At 38.7% G+C, this 16,893-nt stretch overlaps 1 non-coding gene across 1 annotated transcript; it reads right to left on the bottom strand.

The window, feature by feature from the left end:
- Positions 1-6,510: 6,510 nt before the first annotated feature.
- Positions 6,511-6,617, bottom strand: LOC122660642. Its single transcript, XR_006332749.1, has one exon. It is a non-coding gene; the product is annotated as a small nucleolar RNA R71 (small nucleolar RNA).
- Between the last annotated feature and the right edge of the window lie 10,276 nt (positions 6,618-16,893).

Genomic DNA, 16,893 nt, shown 5'->3' with positions numbered 1-16,893 from the left:
GGTGTTGAAATCCATTCGGATTTTACTATTCACACATAGCAGCACACTATGATTATGAAATCTGGTAGATGGATGTTCAGACAACTTTTTAGAATGGATATCTGGAAGTAGGGCTGCAATAAGGTTGGGTTGGGCTGGGCTTTTTAAAACCCGTGTCCAACCCTGAGTCCCCTTAACTGGGCCTAGGCCCGCCTTGACCCTGACTCAGGGCCTACAAACCCCGACCCTGACCTTGACTCTAACAGGCCAAGCCCAAACCAAGCCCGCCTTGATTGGCCCTGACCCTGGCCCTGCAATAAGCAAATTAAAATAGCAAGGTAAGCGAAGATATGAAACATGAGACTTGAACCTAAGACCTCATAGTAGTAATTTGATTTTACGAACCACAAGCTACCAAGTGCACTAGGCATTTGTTCACATCTATCATAACTTCTATATTTTAATAAATAAAGAATTTTCTTCATGGTAATTTGCTTCTCTTTTATTTGTTTTTTTTTTTTTTTTTTACACGAAATATTCTACATCATGTTGGAATAATTATCTCCATCTAAGAATTAATTAATTTGGTATTTCTTTGCATTGTGATGTTGCTTTGCATCTGTACTTAGAGGTCAAATGTTTTCTTTTGTCCCCCTTAGACCTCCGATACCTCTTAGTCTTTTATTTTTTTAATGAATTTACACATTAATCCTTCTCAACCCTGATTATATAACATATATATAATGTACTAAGGATCTCTTTGGCATAGTTTATATTTATATTTATGACCTATTTATGAATAATCAATTATGATAGTAGGTTATGGGCTATAAACAATAATCATTTGGTCACTACTAGACATAATAGATAATATAATGAGAAATAGGTTTGGTATACTTAAGTGAAGAATATACTATGTATATATATATATATATATACATATATCATATTACAAGATACTATATGATAATATATATAATATGATATATGTTAGGGGTGCTAATAGGTCGGTTTGGACCAGTTTTGGTTCGATTTCAGTGTGAGAATAAGTAATTCCAAAATATGATCCAACAAGGGTGCATCGATTTTGGTTTGATTTTAGGTTCGTATCGGTTTGGTTTCGGGTTGCCTTGTATATATATTTCAAAGCGTGAAGAAAAATTATAGTTTTAATGAATTTTAAGCTGGTATTGGTTTCTTATCAGGTTATATCTGTTTCAATACAGTTTTTTAAGTTTGGTTTGATGTCTTATTGGCTTCAATATGGTCCGGTTTGGTTTCGTTTTCACAAAACCCCAATCTAAAACATGATCCAATAAGCTCATATCGGTTCGGTATGTTCACCTTGCTTTCAGTCGGTTCAGCTCGGTTTCGTCGTTTTGGGCTAGGTTTTGGCACCCCTAATATATGTTGAAAGAGGGTGGGGGCGGGTGGGGTTGGAGAGAGAGAAAAAAAAAAAGGTTTTGTTCTAATTTTCATTAATTTTACAAATTTACCCCTACTTAAGAAACAATTCTACACATGTTCATTAATGGTACCCACATAAACATATATTAACAGTTTATGGGTGATAAATCATAAACAGCTCAAGAGTTGTATATGAATTTATGCCTATATTGATTTATTTTAATTTGAAATAGGGGTCAGAAATCATACCAAACACATCTATTTATATTTATGTCAAATAAACATAAATTTAAACTATACCAAAGGCAACCTAAGAGGTCAAATTTATGAACCCTATTTTATTTAAAAGAAATCAAAATAATAGAAAAAGAATCAGAACAGTAGTTGGTGACTTGGTGTCATGTTATGTTTTGATAAATAACATACCCTTTAGTTGTTAGTTGTTACATTAATAATTTCATATATAATATAATATCATATTATCATTATATATAATCAGGATCAGGGTAAAAAGTAGGGCCAAGATTAGTATCAAAATTAGGGCTAAAATCAGGGCCAAAATCAGGGTCAAGATTAGGGCCAAGATCAGGGCCAAAAATCTTTAGCCCAGACCCTGTTCGGTCTCGGGTGAGCCAAGGCGGGTTCGGGCCGACAGGACCAAACTTGCAGCCCTATCTAGAAGAGGACATCTATTTGTCCCAGCCAGAAGGGTTCACTTCTCCGGGAGAAGAGAACAAAGTGTGCAAGTTTTTGAAGTCCATCCATGGACTGAAACAAACATCGAAAAGCTGGAACATCAGGTTTGATCAAACCATAAAAGGTGTTGGTTTTGAGTAGAACCTTGATGAACCTTATGTCTACAAGAAGTTCAGTGGTAGGTTTGTCTATTTCCTAGTCCTGTATGCGGATGACATACTACTTATTGGGAATGATGTAGGATTGCTGACTTCTGTAAAGAAATGGTTTTCCACAAACTTCTCAATGAAAGACTTAGAAATGCTAGTTACATACTGGGGATCAAGCTAACTACATTGACAAAGTGCTGGACAGATTTAGAATGAAGGATTCTAAGAAAGGAAATATTCCTTTTAGGCATGGCAGTGGAAAATTTAATGTATGCAATGCTCTGTACCAGACCAGACATTTGTCATGCAGTTGGGATGGTTAGCACTTTCTAATCCAATCCTGGACTAGAACACTGGACTGCTGTCAAGTGCATCATGAAGTACTTGAGAAGAATAAAGGATTATTGCATTGTTTATGGTGCAAGTGACTTGTCAGTATTTGGATATACTGATTCGGATTTTCAGTCAGATAAAGATGATAGGAAGTCTACATCAGGGATGTTGTTTATGATGGGAGGAGGTGCGGTCATATGGAAAAGTGCAAAGCAGAAGTCAGCTGCAAATTCCAAGACTGAGACTGAGTATTTGGCAGTATGTGTGGCAGCCAAGGAGGGTGTGTGATTTAGAAAACTCTTGACCGATTTGGAGGTTGTACCAGACCTTATTAGTCACTCTATTTTTCTGTTATGTGATAACAAAGGAGCCATTGCTCAAGCTAAGGAACCTAGAGCACATCAAAAGAACAAGTACATGGAACATAAATATCATCTCATTCGGGAGATCATACAGGACAGTGACATATCTATTACCAAGGTTGACACTGCAAATAACCTATCTGATCCTATGACAAAGGGACTTACACTAGTAGCTTCAACAAGCATGTAGAGAACATAGGTGTAAAGCTAGCTAGTAATTGGATTTGATGTACAAGTGGGAGATTGTTGGATTAATTGCATTTGATGTATGTGTCCATCAAACCCAATTTAATATGATTAAATTAATTAATACATTTTCATATTCATGTGCTTGGTGTGATTATTTTGATAATGTGCAATTGACCACTTTTACCGTTAGTGCCCACAACTATGGACAGATTTGGGCATCCTGTTTTAAGGTTGCCACATTGTATATTTTTCTAATGGAGATTAGTATGGAAATATAAATGTGGACACTTAATTATGTTGAACATTGATCCATTAGAACTCCCGATTTGGTTTACCGTCATTGTATTCGCAAGAGGAATTTCCGGTAGTTACTTTTTCTCATACCTGAGAGGCATTTATTGTTACGTTTATATTTCATACAATTGTGGTAATCTAATGGTTGATGTCTACCGACAAGATTGACTAAACACCGGATGCTCGTTGTATGATTTATATGCATGAATGAGGGTATTCCTCAATAAGGTTTTGATGAGCACATTTATGTGTGAAATCTTAGGACATAAAGCATGTATTTTACCACATTGAACAGAGTTACTCGGGTACTTTTCTGTGTTTTTCATGTTTTAGGTCATTTTATGCTATTCTGGGCTATCGGGAGCTGTATCTCCTAATCTACACGTAAAGTCACCATATTTCTTTCCATGGCTGTGAAGAGGATAAAATTTTGAGCAAGATGGACCACTTGCACATCAAGTACACATTCGTTTAGGTCATCATGCAAGCAATTATTCTTTTTGGGCCAGGAAAGAATAATGGGCTAGAGATGAGCTGGAATGCAAGCCCAGGCCAGTCTACGTTTTTCTTAGGGTATTTTTTGCATCAAAGAAGGTGATTTTGATCAAGGGTTGAGATTTCATCAAGCACAAGACCCCTTCTGCGTTTTTTATTGCTTGAAGAGAGAGAATGGCTGCCAACTACACATGGGCCCCACCTTCCACGATTTCAAGGAGAAGAAGTGTTGATTGTCTTCCCTATTTTATCAAGATTCTTCCATCACATGGGCAATTAAGAATCATGAAGCACAAGATGGAGTTTCCTATTTTCTCTTAAGCACCACCTCACCCTCACTCTCTCTCTCTCTCTCACCAAGTTTTCAAGGGCACTATGGGGATTTAATAAGTGATGGATATTTTGTGGGATATATTCTCTCATCCTTAGAAAGTTGAAAAGTCAAAGATTGAGGGAGCCCTGTTCACATTACTTGGAGAAGACACCTGCAAAAGGAAACACAAGAGTCAAATTGGAAAGCTTTCAATTGAGAAAATGGAAGGTGTATTAAACTAGGATTTGTATATTTTTTACTTTCTATTTTTGTTTTTTCTTGGGATTCAAGCTTTGATGTAAAAGGGAAGAAGAGATGAAAAATTCTTAGATTGAGTGAGCAACACCTCCAACGAATTTTGGAGGTGGGACCCACTCAAAACCGTGGAGGTTATTCTCTCCTCCCCTCTGTTCCTTCTCCTTCCCTTATAAATACATAATGGGGTTGGGCTGTTGTGAGTGTTAATTGCTATTGAGAATTTTAGTCTTCTTCATATTTTTGGCTTCTAGTTTTCTAGTTTACTTTTCTGAATTTTATTTCAATGATTCTAATTTCTTTTATGCAAGTTTAATGCAAGGATTGTTCTTCACTTTTGGTTGTAAGCTCTTCAATATTTAGATGTAGTTTTTGTTTTAAGCCTTCTAGTTCTAGGTTTCTAGTTCTTGTGAGAAGATTTAGAGATTTGGAAGAGGAAGGTATGCAAGTTCATTCAAGCAAAGTAGGTTTCATCATCAACATCCATTCAATGCTCATTCAACACATTCAATTACAAGTTTGGTAGAAGGGAGTAGTCAATCTTAATTTTCTTTCTTTCATTTATTCTCATCCTCTTTATTTCTTTCACTCTCATTCTCATTTTCATTCTTTCAAGTACTCTCAATGCAATTATGTTTTATTTTATTTACTTTCATCTTCATGTCTTATGATTAGACTTTTATGTTCAAATTTGGTAGATGCGAATTCAACTGTGTTAGAGGAAGCCTAATCAAGTTCAGTCCGGTTTAAGCAATTTTTGGGTTTTATTTCTTTGCTCTTGGATTTATGTTCTTTGTATGTGTGTGGATGTGGTAGTTTTAATCCGTCAAGCTCGTAATTCGTGTTAGTTTTTATAGGTTAGATGATGAATGGTTAGGTCGTTGGAATCATTAGATGCATGTGTTGGACCATTAATTTAGTTTAATCATCTTTAATATGGTTCACTTTCGCGTTACTTTAAGTAAGATAGAGTGGCTTATCTCCTTATCTTCGAACCATATCTACGATTGATCCGTACGCTTGTGATATTGTTTCTTGACAAACAAGTTTTTGGCGCCATTACCGGGGAAATAATTGTCCACTTTGTTTTTCTTATTTTTAAGTAAATCGAAGTGCTTTATTTTCTTTTTCTTTTCTTTTTAGAAAAAAGAGAAAGAAAAACCTCATCTTGTTTCTCTTCTGTTTCAAAGAATGTGCGCCCAATCAAAAAAATTTCGTATGCCCAAACCCAGCCAATCTTGGTGTACCTCATGGGATTTCATCACCTATGACGCTGCCCCTTGATTCGTTTGGGTGGTTTGGATTGGCATGTGACCTATTTTTGGAGGTGACCAACTTTGATAACAGGAAAGCAACATCATTAGTGCTTTTGTTTGGAAACAAAAACGCATAATAGTCCTCCACTCTACACCAGAATCCACCCGCTAGTGAAGACTATACGGATTCCCTTGCTGCCAACGTACGAATCATTGTTTTGACCTTTGAGGGGCAGGTGCACCAACTATCTTTAGTTCCTTCATGTTTTTAGTGTTTTTTTTAGTCTTTTTGTTTTTCTTTATAAAAAAAATAAAAAAAGGAGACTTCTAAATTGGTTTAGGTGGCTAAAGTGTGGACCCGTGACTCGACTAACCGACTTGTTAGAATACCACCTTTACCTCTACCAACTTTGATCATGGTTGACCAACCTCAGCCTAGGACTCTTAAGGATAGGTTGTACCCTACCAGGGTTGCACAGCCTTCCTGCATCAGTCTACTAGTTGCTACAGGAAATAATTATGAACTCAAGACCAACTTCATTAGTATGTTGCCCCACTTCCATGGGATGGCCAATGAAGATGCCTATCTCTTCCTTAGGGAATTTGAGAAGGTTTGTGTTCTGATTAAAGTCCAAAATTTGTCTGATGATGCAGTGAAACTACGGTTCATAACCTTTGCTCTGAAAGACCATGCCAAGAAGTGGCTCTATAATTCCATTACTACATGGGATCAGTTTACAATTGTCTTTTTGAGAAAGTTTTTCCCTCTTCACAAAACCAATAAACTCAAGAGTGACATTCTTCAATTTAGGCAGAAACCACATGAGTCCTTCTCTAGATTCATGGAAAGGTTCAAGGATCTCCTGTTAGAATGCCCTCACCATGGTATTGACTTGTGGTAAATTTGCCAAATCATTTATGAGGGTATTGACTTTCAGACCAAACAACTATTAGAGTCTATGTGTCCTAACGGATTTACATCTTTTACTGATGAGAATGAGGCTTGGACATTTTTTACCAACTTGGCTGATAAGACTAAGGAATGGGAGTCCACCTAAAAAGCTGAAAGGACCACTATGGGTTACCTGATTGAGGGTGTATCAGCCAAAGAACCCAAATTAAATAGCCTCATCAAAAGATTGGAATCCATAGTTCCTAAGGAGCCTGTCCCAGTTAACCAAGTCAACCATGTCTCCATGTGCAGTTGGTGCCATATACCTGGTCATCTTATGGAGGAATGCCCTAACACCTTTGCAGGTAATTCCAACATTGAAAATGTAAGTGCTCTTTACCAGAATAATCCATATAGCAACATTTACAATCCAGGATGGAGAAATCACCCTAATCTCCTGGAATCAAGGGTACCAGGCAGGCCCATCTAACTTTCACTATCAAGGCCAGCATGGTCCCCAAAGGCCTAATTTTGCGCCATAAAACCCAAGTCTGTCTCCTCATTCCCTTCTCCCACGTCCTCATTTAGGACCTCAAATGAATTCTACTAGGCCATCTCTCTTTACACCTTATCAGCAACCCCCTGGGTTTACCAATATTGGAGAGGCAGCAAAAATAAGTGAGCTGGAGAAAAACATGACCCTTCTCATGTCAAACCATAATACTATGGAAAAACAACTCACCCAGCTTGTTACAATCTTGCATGAGAGGGAAAAAGGAAATTGCCTAGCCAACCTGAGCCGAATCCTAGACATCAAGCTCTAATTCAGCAAGGAACCCAAGCTCCTTAGCTCAATGTTGCACAAGGTCAACAACATCTAGGGCCCTCCAGCCAGATTAATGTCATATATGCTTTACAAAGTGGCCGTGAGTATCAACAGGTTAGTACCCCTCAGTCTTTATCATCTGGCATTCATGTTGACTCTCCCCCTACTGATGAGGCCGTTGTAGTGCCTTTTGTTCCAAGTTTGTCTGATGAACCTGAAGAAATTCAAGATGCTTTGGTTGAGGAAACCAAAAATGATTCTTTTAAGAAAATTAAAGGAACCATCCCGCAAAGAGTGTATACTCCACCTGCCCCATTCCCAAATAGGTTGGTTAGTAAGAAATCTCCTTCTGTGGAGAAAACACTTGATGTTTTTAAACAGGTTCAAGTGAACATCCCTTTGTTGAATGTCATAGCCCAAGTCCCCACTTATGCAAAAGTCCTCAAAGACTTATGTATCCAAAAGCGAACCACCAATGTGCCCAAAAAGGTATTCTTGACTTCTCACATTAGTTCTCTCATCGCACAACCAGTAGCAGCCAAGCATAAGGACCTAAGGAATCCCATCATATCTTGCACTATAGGCAACACCACTATTGATCAAGCCTTATTGGACCTTAGTGCATGTATGAACCTACTGCCTTTTTATGTCTACTAACAATGGGATTGGGAGAGCTGAAACCCATTAGAATCACCCTTCAGCTTACAAATAGATCTGTAAAAACTCCTAAGGGGATGGTTGAGGATGTCCTACTTAAGGTTGGGGAATTTGTATTCCCTGTGGATTTTATTGTCCTAGATACCCAACCTGTTACAAACTTCAAGGACCAAGTTTCTATCATCTTGGGTAGACCATTCCTTGCTACCAGTAATGCTTTAATCAATTGTAGAAATGATCTCATGAAATTATGTTTTGGCAACACATCAGTGGACTTTAATGTGTTTAGGTTGGGTAAGCAGCCCGATATAGATGAAGAGGTGCATATGCTTCAAGGATTCCCCGGTGACATTGAAACTTTCTTTGAAATTGATTTTGATTCGAGATTTCAAGAGTATATGGAGGAATTAGAAGGTGTTGATGATACCATCTTATCTGAAGTCTAGAGCATCCAACCACCAGTGGAGCCCCTTGGACCCCTATCTGCCTCTATTCCTAATTATTGAGCCCCCCACATTAGAGTTGAAAGCGTTGCCCTCCAACCTAAAATATGCTTTCCTAGGACAAGATCAAACTCTTCCTATCATTATTGCTTCTGATCTGACTTCTAGTCAAGAAGAAGAGTTGATCAACCTTCTAAGAGAACATAGGGAAGTCATAGGTTGGTCCATGTCAGATATCAAAGGTACTAGTCCCTCCAATGTTCAATATCATATCCATCTGATAGAAAGTTCCAATCCTTCTAGGGAACCCCAAAGGAGGGCTAATCCTGTGATGAAAGAGGCAATTAAGAAGGAGATCCTAAAGTGCTTGGATCATGGCATAATTTATCCCATTTCGGATAGCCAATGGTTGAATCATGTGTAGGTTATGCCTAAGAAAGGAGGAGTCACTGTAGTTGAAAATGCAAATAATGAACTGATTTCGACCCGTATCCAAACGGGATAGAGAGTTTGCATTAAGTATAGGAAGCTAAATGCGGCAACATGGAAGGACCACTTCCCCTTGCCTTTCATGATAAGATGTTAGAGAGATTAGCTGGTCATGAATATTATTGTTTTCTTGATGGATATGCTGGCTATAACCAAATCCCTATTGCTCTAGAGGACCAATATAAGACCAGATTTACATGCCCTTATGGAACTTTTGCTTACCGGCGTATGCCTTTTGGGCTTTTCACGCCCCTACTACATTCCAAAGGTGCATGATGAGTATCTTTTCTGATATGGTAGAGCACTTCCTAGAGGTGTTTATGGATGATTTTTTTATTCACGGCTCTACTTTTTCTAATTGCATGCACCATCTTTCCTTGGTCCTTAAGAGATGTATAGAAAAGAACTTAGTCTTGAATTGGGAGAAGTGTCACTTCATGGTGAATCAGGGCATAGTTCTTGGTCACATTATTTCCAAAGATGGGATTAAGGTTGATAGATCTAAGGTGGACCTTATTGTTAATTTACCACCACCCAAAAGTGTGAAAGATATTAGATCTTTTCTAAGTCATGCTGGCTTCTATAGAAGATTCATCAAGGACTTTAGCCAGATAGCTAGGCCTCTAACTACCTTGTTGGCAAAGGACCGCCCCTTTGATTTCTCCCTTGAGTGTCATAAGAGCTTTGAGCAATTAAAAAGAGAATTGACCTCAATACCCATTATTCAAGCTCTAAGATGGACAGTGCCATTCGAGCTTATGTGTGACGCCTCTGATTTTGCTATAGGGGTTGTCCTAGGGCAGAGAATCAATAAACTGCCCATTTATTATGCAAGTAGGACTCTAGATGATGCACAACTTAATTATACCACTACTGAAAAAGAATTTCTAGCTGTTGTATTTGCATTAGAGAAGTTCCGACCCTACTTGATAGGGTCACATGACATTGTGTACACTGACCATGCAACTATCAAATATCTTGTGAAGAAGAAAGATGCCAAGGCTTGCCTCATTAGGTGGTCCTCTTGTTGCAAGATTTGATCTAGAAATTAGAGATAAGAAGGGTAGTCAAAATTTGGTTGCAGACCATATATCCCGGTTGCCAAATTCCTTGACTGATGATTCTCCAGTCAAAGAAAACTTTCCTGATGAGTATCTGATGGCAATGTCTAGTGAACCTTGGTTCACTAACATTTTTAATTTTCTAGTTACGGGTGTGACACCTGCACATTGGTCCACCCAAGATAAGAATTGTTTCTTTTCTTAAGTTAAATATATATTTTTTGGGACGATCTTTATCTTTTTAAGACCTGTCCGGATCAAGTCATCCGGAGGTGTGTTCCTGATCATGAGCAACACTCTATCTTATCTTTTTGCCATGATCAAGCATGTGGAGTCCATTTTGGGCCCAATAAGACAGTGGCCAAGGTTTTACAGTGCAGATTCTACTGGCTTAGTCTTTTTAAGGACGCTTTTAATTACCGTAAGATGTGTTCTTCATGTCAATCCTTAGAACGTCTCTCCAGGAGAAATATGATAACCCTCAATCCAATTCTGGTGGTTAAGATGTTTGATGTATGGGGTATAGATTTCATGGGGCCTTTCTCTAATTTTTTTGGTAATCTGTACATTTTACTTACTGTGGACTATGTGTCCAAGTGGATTGAAGCAATTGCTTGCAGGACCAATGACCACAAGATGGTTATCAAATTTCTAAAGGAGAACATTTTCTCCCATTTTGGTACTCCTCGCGCTATCATTAGTGATTGGGGCAAGCATTTTTGCAACCGTCCCTTTGAGGCCCTAATGACAAAGTATGGTGTCATCCACAAGTTGGCCACGCTCTACCATCCTCAGACCAGTGGCCAGGTTGAGGTTTCAAATCGGCAAATAAAAAAAATCCTTGAGAAAATCATAAACCTGAATCGCAAGGATTGGTCTAATCGTTTGGTATATGCCTTATGGGCCCATAGGGCCACCTTTAAGACCGACCTTAATCTTCGTACCGTCTGGTGTATGGAAAGGCATGTGACTTACCTGTTGAGCTAGAGCACAAAGCCTTTTGGGCTATTAAAAAGCTTAACTTTGATCTACCTACTGCTGGTGCCCATAGGAAACTCCAACTATCTGAGTTGGAAGAGCTGAGAAATGATGCATATGAGAATGCCCGAATTTACAAGGCGAAAACCAAGGCCTTCCACAACAGGCACATTTTGAAAAAATCTTTTGAGGTAGGTCAGAAAGTGTTGTACATATCTCGTTTGCATATCTTTCCAGGTAAGTTGCGCTCTAGATGGGATGGTCCTTATATTGGTAAAACTATTTTTCCTTATGGGGCTGTTGACATTTCCAATCTAAGTACAGACGCTACTTTTAAAGTGAATGGCCAACGTTTGAAGCCATATATTGAGATGCCCATTCCAGTTGTTCCTTGATGATTGATCTCCTGGTATGTCTGCCCTCCCTTATCCTTATTCTTTATTTTCTGCATGCATTGAGGATACTATATGAATTAAGTGTGGGTGGGTGTGAACTTAATTGGTGAATTTTGATTATGGTGGTAGTTTTGTGCATACGTTTCTTTGATTACGAAGCGAGAGAAAGAGAGACCTAGGTGCCCTAGCATGCGAAATAATAAAAAAAATCCCTTTTCGAGGACTGTAATTAATACGTATCCGGTGATGGGGACTGAGTTGAAAAATATGAGCACCATTTTATTTGATGGCTAGATTCCTCTGTGTGTTTTATGGACCCTTTGATCTTTTGGCTAGAAGCTGAGACTAATTTGTTTGTGGCAAGGCATAAAAGTGAATAGAAAAAAAAAAAAAGAAGAAACAAGAAAGGAAAGTGGAATTCCTTGGAAGTAGACAGGGCACTGGTGCCTCAAGAAGCGGGGTAAATTGTTCGAAATTCCTTGGAAGGAAACTTCTAAAAAAACTCTAGCATCAATGTCTCAATGTCTTTATAGATATATGCAAAAAACGAAGCTACTAAGTACTTGAGTGTCTGGTGTATGCTCCACCATGTCATTCAGGGAACAGTAGTGGAGTAGAAATAGAGTTCACTATTTGAGATTGAAGGAAAGTTATTGCCTTAAATGCCTGAAAGGAAAAGTATGGTAAAAAATGCTCAAAGCCTGAGTCTTTGGTTCCATCAATGCTATGAGTAGTTTACCTGAAGGTGAGTAGTGTTCAGAAGATATGAGGACCTTAATCTTGATACATGCTTGTTGCTTGAATTGATGTGGGGTAATAAAATTCAAGTGTGGGGGAATCTTTGGCTCCTCGATCTTTAGTTGAGCATTTTTAGATATTGTGTGCACTATCCTACTTATGCCATAATTAGAATTTGCATCATTTTTGGACTTATTGAATTTTGGGTGTACATTCACTGTAAACGACCACGAGACAAAACTCGTCCACTAGGGGTAACCTAAGGGTTTAAAGGCTTGTTGCACATGCTAAGTGCAACCGTGATTCCTACGAAAGTGAGTTAAGATTTTTTGCATTTTAGGATAGTTTTTGTTTTGTTTGCTTGAGGACAAGCAAAGTTCAAGTATGGAGGACTCTGATGAGCACATTTATGTATGAAATCTTAGGGCATAAAGCATGCATTTTACCACATTGAACAGAGTTACTCGGGTACTTTTCTGTGTTTTTTAGGTTTTAGGTCATTTTATGCTATTCTGGGCTATCGGGAGCTGTATCTCCTAATCTACAATAAAGTCATCATATTTCTTTTCAGGACTGTGAAGAGGACTAAATTTTGAGCAAGATGGACCACTTGCATGTCAAGTACACATTCATTTAGGCCATCATGCAAGCAATTATTCTTTTTGGGCCAAGAAAGAATAATGGGCCAAAGATGAGCTGGAATGCAAGCCCAAGCCAGTCTACGTTTTTTCAAGGGTATTTTTGACATCAAAGAAGGTGATTTTGATCAAGGGTTGAGATTTCATCAAGCACAAGACCCCTTCTGCGTTTTTTATTGCTTGAAGAGAGAGAATGGCTGCCAACTACACATGGGTCCCACCTTCCACGATTTCAAGGAGAAGAAGCACTGATGCTTCCCTATTTTATCAAGATTCTTCCATTACATGGGCAATTAAGAATCATGAAGCACAAGATGGAGTTTCCTATTTTCTCTCAAGCACCACCTCACCCTCACTCTCTCTCTCTCTCTCTCTACCAAATTTTTAAGGGCACTATGGGGATTTAACAAGTGATGGATATATTGTGGGAAATATTCTCTCATCCTTGGAAAGTTGAAAAATCAAAGATTGAGAGCCTTGTTCACCTTACTTGGAGAAGACACCTGCAAGAAAAATGAAACACAAGAGTCAAATTGAAAAGCTTTCAATTGAGAAAATAGAAGGTGTATTAAACTAGGATTTGTATATTTTTTACTTTCTATTTTCTATTTTTTCTTGGGATTCAAGCTTTGATGTAAAAGGGAAGAAGAGATAAAAAAAAAATCTTAGATTGAGTGAGCAACACCTCCAACGAATTTTGGAGGTGGGACCCACTCAAAACCATGGAGGTTATTCCCTCCTCCCCTCTCTTCCTTCTCCTTCCCTTATAAATACATAAGGGGGTTGGGCTGTTGTGAGTGTTAATTGCTATTGAGAATTTTAGTCTTCTTCATATTTTTGGCTTCTAGTTTTCTAGTTTACTTTTCTGAATTTTATTTTAATGATTGTAATTTCTTTTATGTAAATTTAATTCAAGGATTATTCTTCAATTTTGGTTGTAAGCTCTTCAATATTTAGGTGTAGTTTTTGTTTTAAGCCTTCTAGTTCTAGGTTTCTAGTTCTTGTGAGAGGATTTAGAGATTTGGAAGAGGAAGGTATGCAAGTTCATTCAAGCAAAGTAGGCTTCATCATCAACATCCATTCAATGTTCATTCAACACATTCAATTATAAGTTTGGTAGAAGGAATAGTCAATCTTAATTTTCTTTCTTTCTTTTATTCTCATCCTCTTTATTTCTTTCACTCTCATTCTCATTCTCATTCTTTCAAGTACTCTCATTGCAATTTTGTTTTATTTTATTTACTTTCATCTTCATGTCTTATGATTAGACTTTTATTTTTCAAATTTGGTAGATGCGAATTCAAGTGTGGTAGAGGAAGCCTAATCAAGTTCAGTCCAGTTCAAGCAATTTTCGGGTTTTATTTCTTTGCTCTTGGATTTATGTTCTAGTTGAGTTTCAGATTAGGGAAACAATGGAGAAGGAAGGAAGATGCTAGAGAAGAAGGAGACAAGAGAGGGAAGAAGAGAGAGTTACGGTTGAAAGTTGTGTGTTTTAGAGAGACTTCTCCAACACACCTATATTACTCAAATAGAATTACTAAAAGTTTTACAATCACCTCCCTAGGGAGGTAAAAGGTAAAAAGACATAAAAGGTTAAAAATACATAATAAGGGAACTAGTTAGAAGTCTAGTTCCTGAACTACCCCTAATACATATTTACTATCAACTCTAACACTCCCCCTCAAGCTGGAGAATATATATCATGCATTCCCAGCTTGCTTAGAAGGACATTAAATTGAGGAGAGCCAAGAGCTTTGGTGAGGATATCTGCCAACTGATCACCAGTCTTCACAAAGGGAGTACAAATGCAGCCAGAGTCTATCTTCTCCTTGATGAAGTGTCTATCAACCTCTATGTGCTTGGTTCGGTCATGTTGAACAGGATTGTGGGCAATACTGATGGCTACCTTGTTATCACAGTAGAGTCTTATAGGACCTTCAGTGTCAAATCCCAGTTCCTGAACAAGTCTTATCAACCATATAAGTTCACATACTCCATGGGCCATAGCTCTAAATTCTGCCTCTGCGTTGGATCTAGCTACAATATGCTGTTTTTTGCTTCTCCATGTAACCAAATTACCCCTACAAAGGTGCAATAACCGGAAGTGGATCTCCTATCTGTAATGGAGCTAGCCCAATCAGCATCTGTGAAACCTTCCACTTTCAAGTGGTTGTGTCTGGCATACAACAATCCTTTCCCTGGAGAAGACTTCAAATATCTAAGAATACGATACACGGCATCCAAGTGGCCACCCTTGGGAGCGTGCATGAATTGGCTCACTACTCCCACTGCATAAGAGATATCTGGGCGTGTCATGGAAAGATAGATAAGCTTCCCCACTAGCCTTTGGTATTTTCCCGCATCAACTAGAGAAGGACCACAATCTTCTCCTAGTTTATGATTTTGCTCAATAGGAGAATTGGCTGGTTTGCAGCCCAACATTCCTATCTCGGTCAACAAGTCAAGAACAAACTTCCGTTGACATATATTAATTCCTTTCTTGGTCCTTGATACTTCAATGCCTAAGAAATACTTCAAGGGACCCAACTCTTTAATTTCAAACTGTCGTGCCAAGTAACTCTTCAGGTTATCTATCTCAACTATATCATCTCCTGTGACCACAATATCATCAACATAAACAATAAGGGCTGTAATGGTACCATGGCCCCTCTTAGTAAAGAGAGTATGATCAGCTTGGCTCTGGGAATATCCATTCTTCAGAATGGCCTGCCGAAAGCGCTCAAACCATGCCTTTGGTGACTGTTTGAGACCATATAATGCCTTCTTGAGGAGACACACCTTCCCTTTAGCTGATGGCATTTTGAAGCCTGGAGGAGTTTGCATGTACCCTTCCTCTTCCAAATCCCCATGGAGAAAGGCATTCTTCACATCCAACTGGTATAATGGCCATTCTTTATTGGCAGCCAATAACAAAAGAACTCTAATTGAGTTGTGTTTGGCAACCGGAGCAAATGTCTCCTGATAGTCAATTCCATAGACTTGACTGTATCCCTTAGCCACCAACCTTGCTTTGTATCTCTTAACACTATCAGATTTGTACTTGATTGTGTAGACCCATCTGCATCCAACAAGGACACGTCCCTTAGGAAGATCCACCAGTTGCCAAGTACCATTCTTCTCAAGTGCCATCATTTCCTCAGACATAGCTTGTCTCCACTTTGGGTCAGACATAGCATCAATAACATTTTTGGGAGTAGAAGCAGCAGAGAGGGCACTAATAAAGGCAAGACCTGTAGAAGAAAGAGCATCATAGGAAACAAACTGGGCTATAGAATTAGTACAAGCTCTTTTCCCTTTGCGAACAGTAATAGGGAGGTCTAAATCACATAAAGAAGGAGACGGGAGATCACCTGAGTGAGAAGAGTGGATCTTAGGTTGTGGATCTGGATCTAAAGAGGACTCTTGGCAGGTCTTCATTCTTTCATTATGCAAGCCTTCACCTTTTCTGTATGTAATGTGGTAATCTTTCTCCTTACTAGGACCACTGGCGCTTCATCAACCACCGAATCAGTATGCACATCATCCGATTCACGACTTCCCAATGTCAAGCATAAAGGGAGAGATAGGTAGTGGGTAATGGAGAGAATCAACGCTGCTCATTCCCACAATTCTCCCCCTAAGAGGATCTTGAGATGGGGCAAAAAAGGAACAGATTCAAGGAAGGTGACATCTTTGGAGGTGAAGCACCGGCGAGAAGAAGGATGGTAGCACCGGTAACCTTTAGAAGTAGAAGAGTATCCAAGAAAAAGACACTTGAGGGCTTTGGGATCAAGTTTTGTGCAATGTGATTTGTTAACATGCACATGACAAACACAGCCAAAGATTTTAGGAGGAAGAGAGAAAGCAGAAACCTGTGGAGATAAGATGTCTAAGGGAGATTTGAAACCAAGAAGTTTGGTTGGCATGCGATTGACGCATGCCAACCAAAAAGTCTTGGGAACATGCATACCAAACAAGAGACTACGGGTGACCTCCAATAAATGGCAATTTTTCCTCTTAGCAACCCCATTTTGTTGGGGTGTGTCAA

Source organism: Telopea speciosissima, chromosome 4, assembly GCF_018873765.1.
Source record: "Telopea speciosissima isolate NSW1024214 ecotype Mountain lineage chromosome 4, Tspe_v1, whole genome shotgun sequence".
In the NCBI taxonomy this organism is placed as follows: Eukaryota; Viridiplantae; Streptophyta; class Magnoliopsida; order Proteales; family Proteaceae; genus Telopea; species Telopea speciosissima.
Note: the sequence above shows the minus strand (reverse complement) of the source record. Positions and strands in the feature narration are given on the sequence as shown.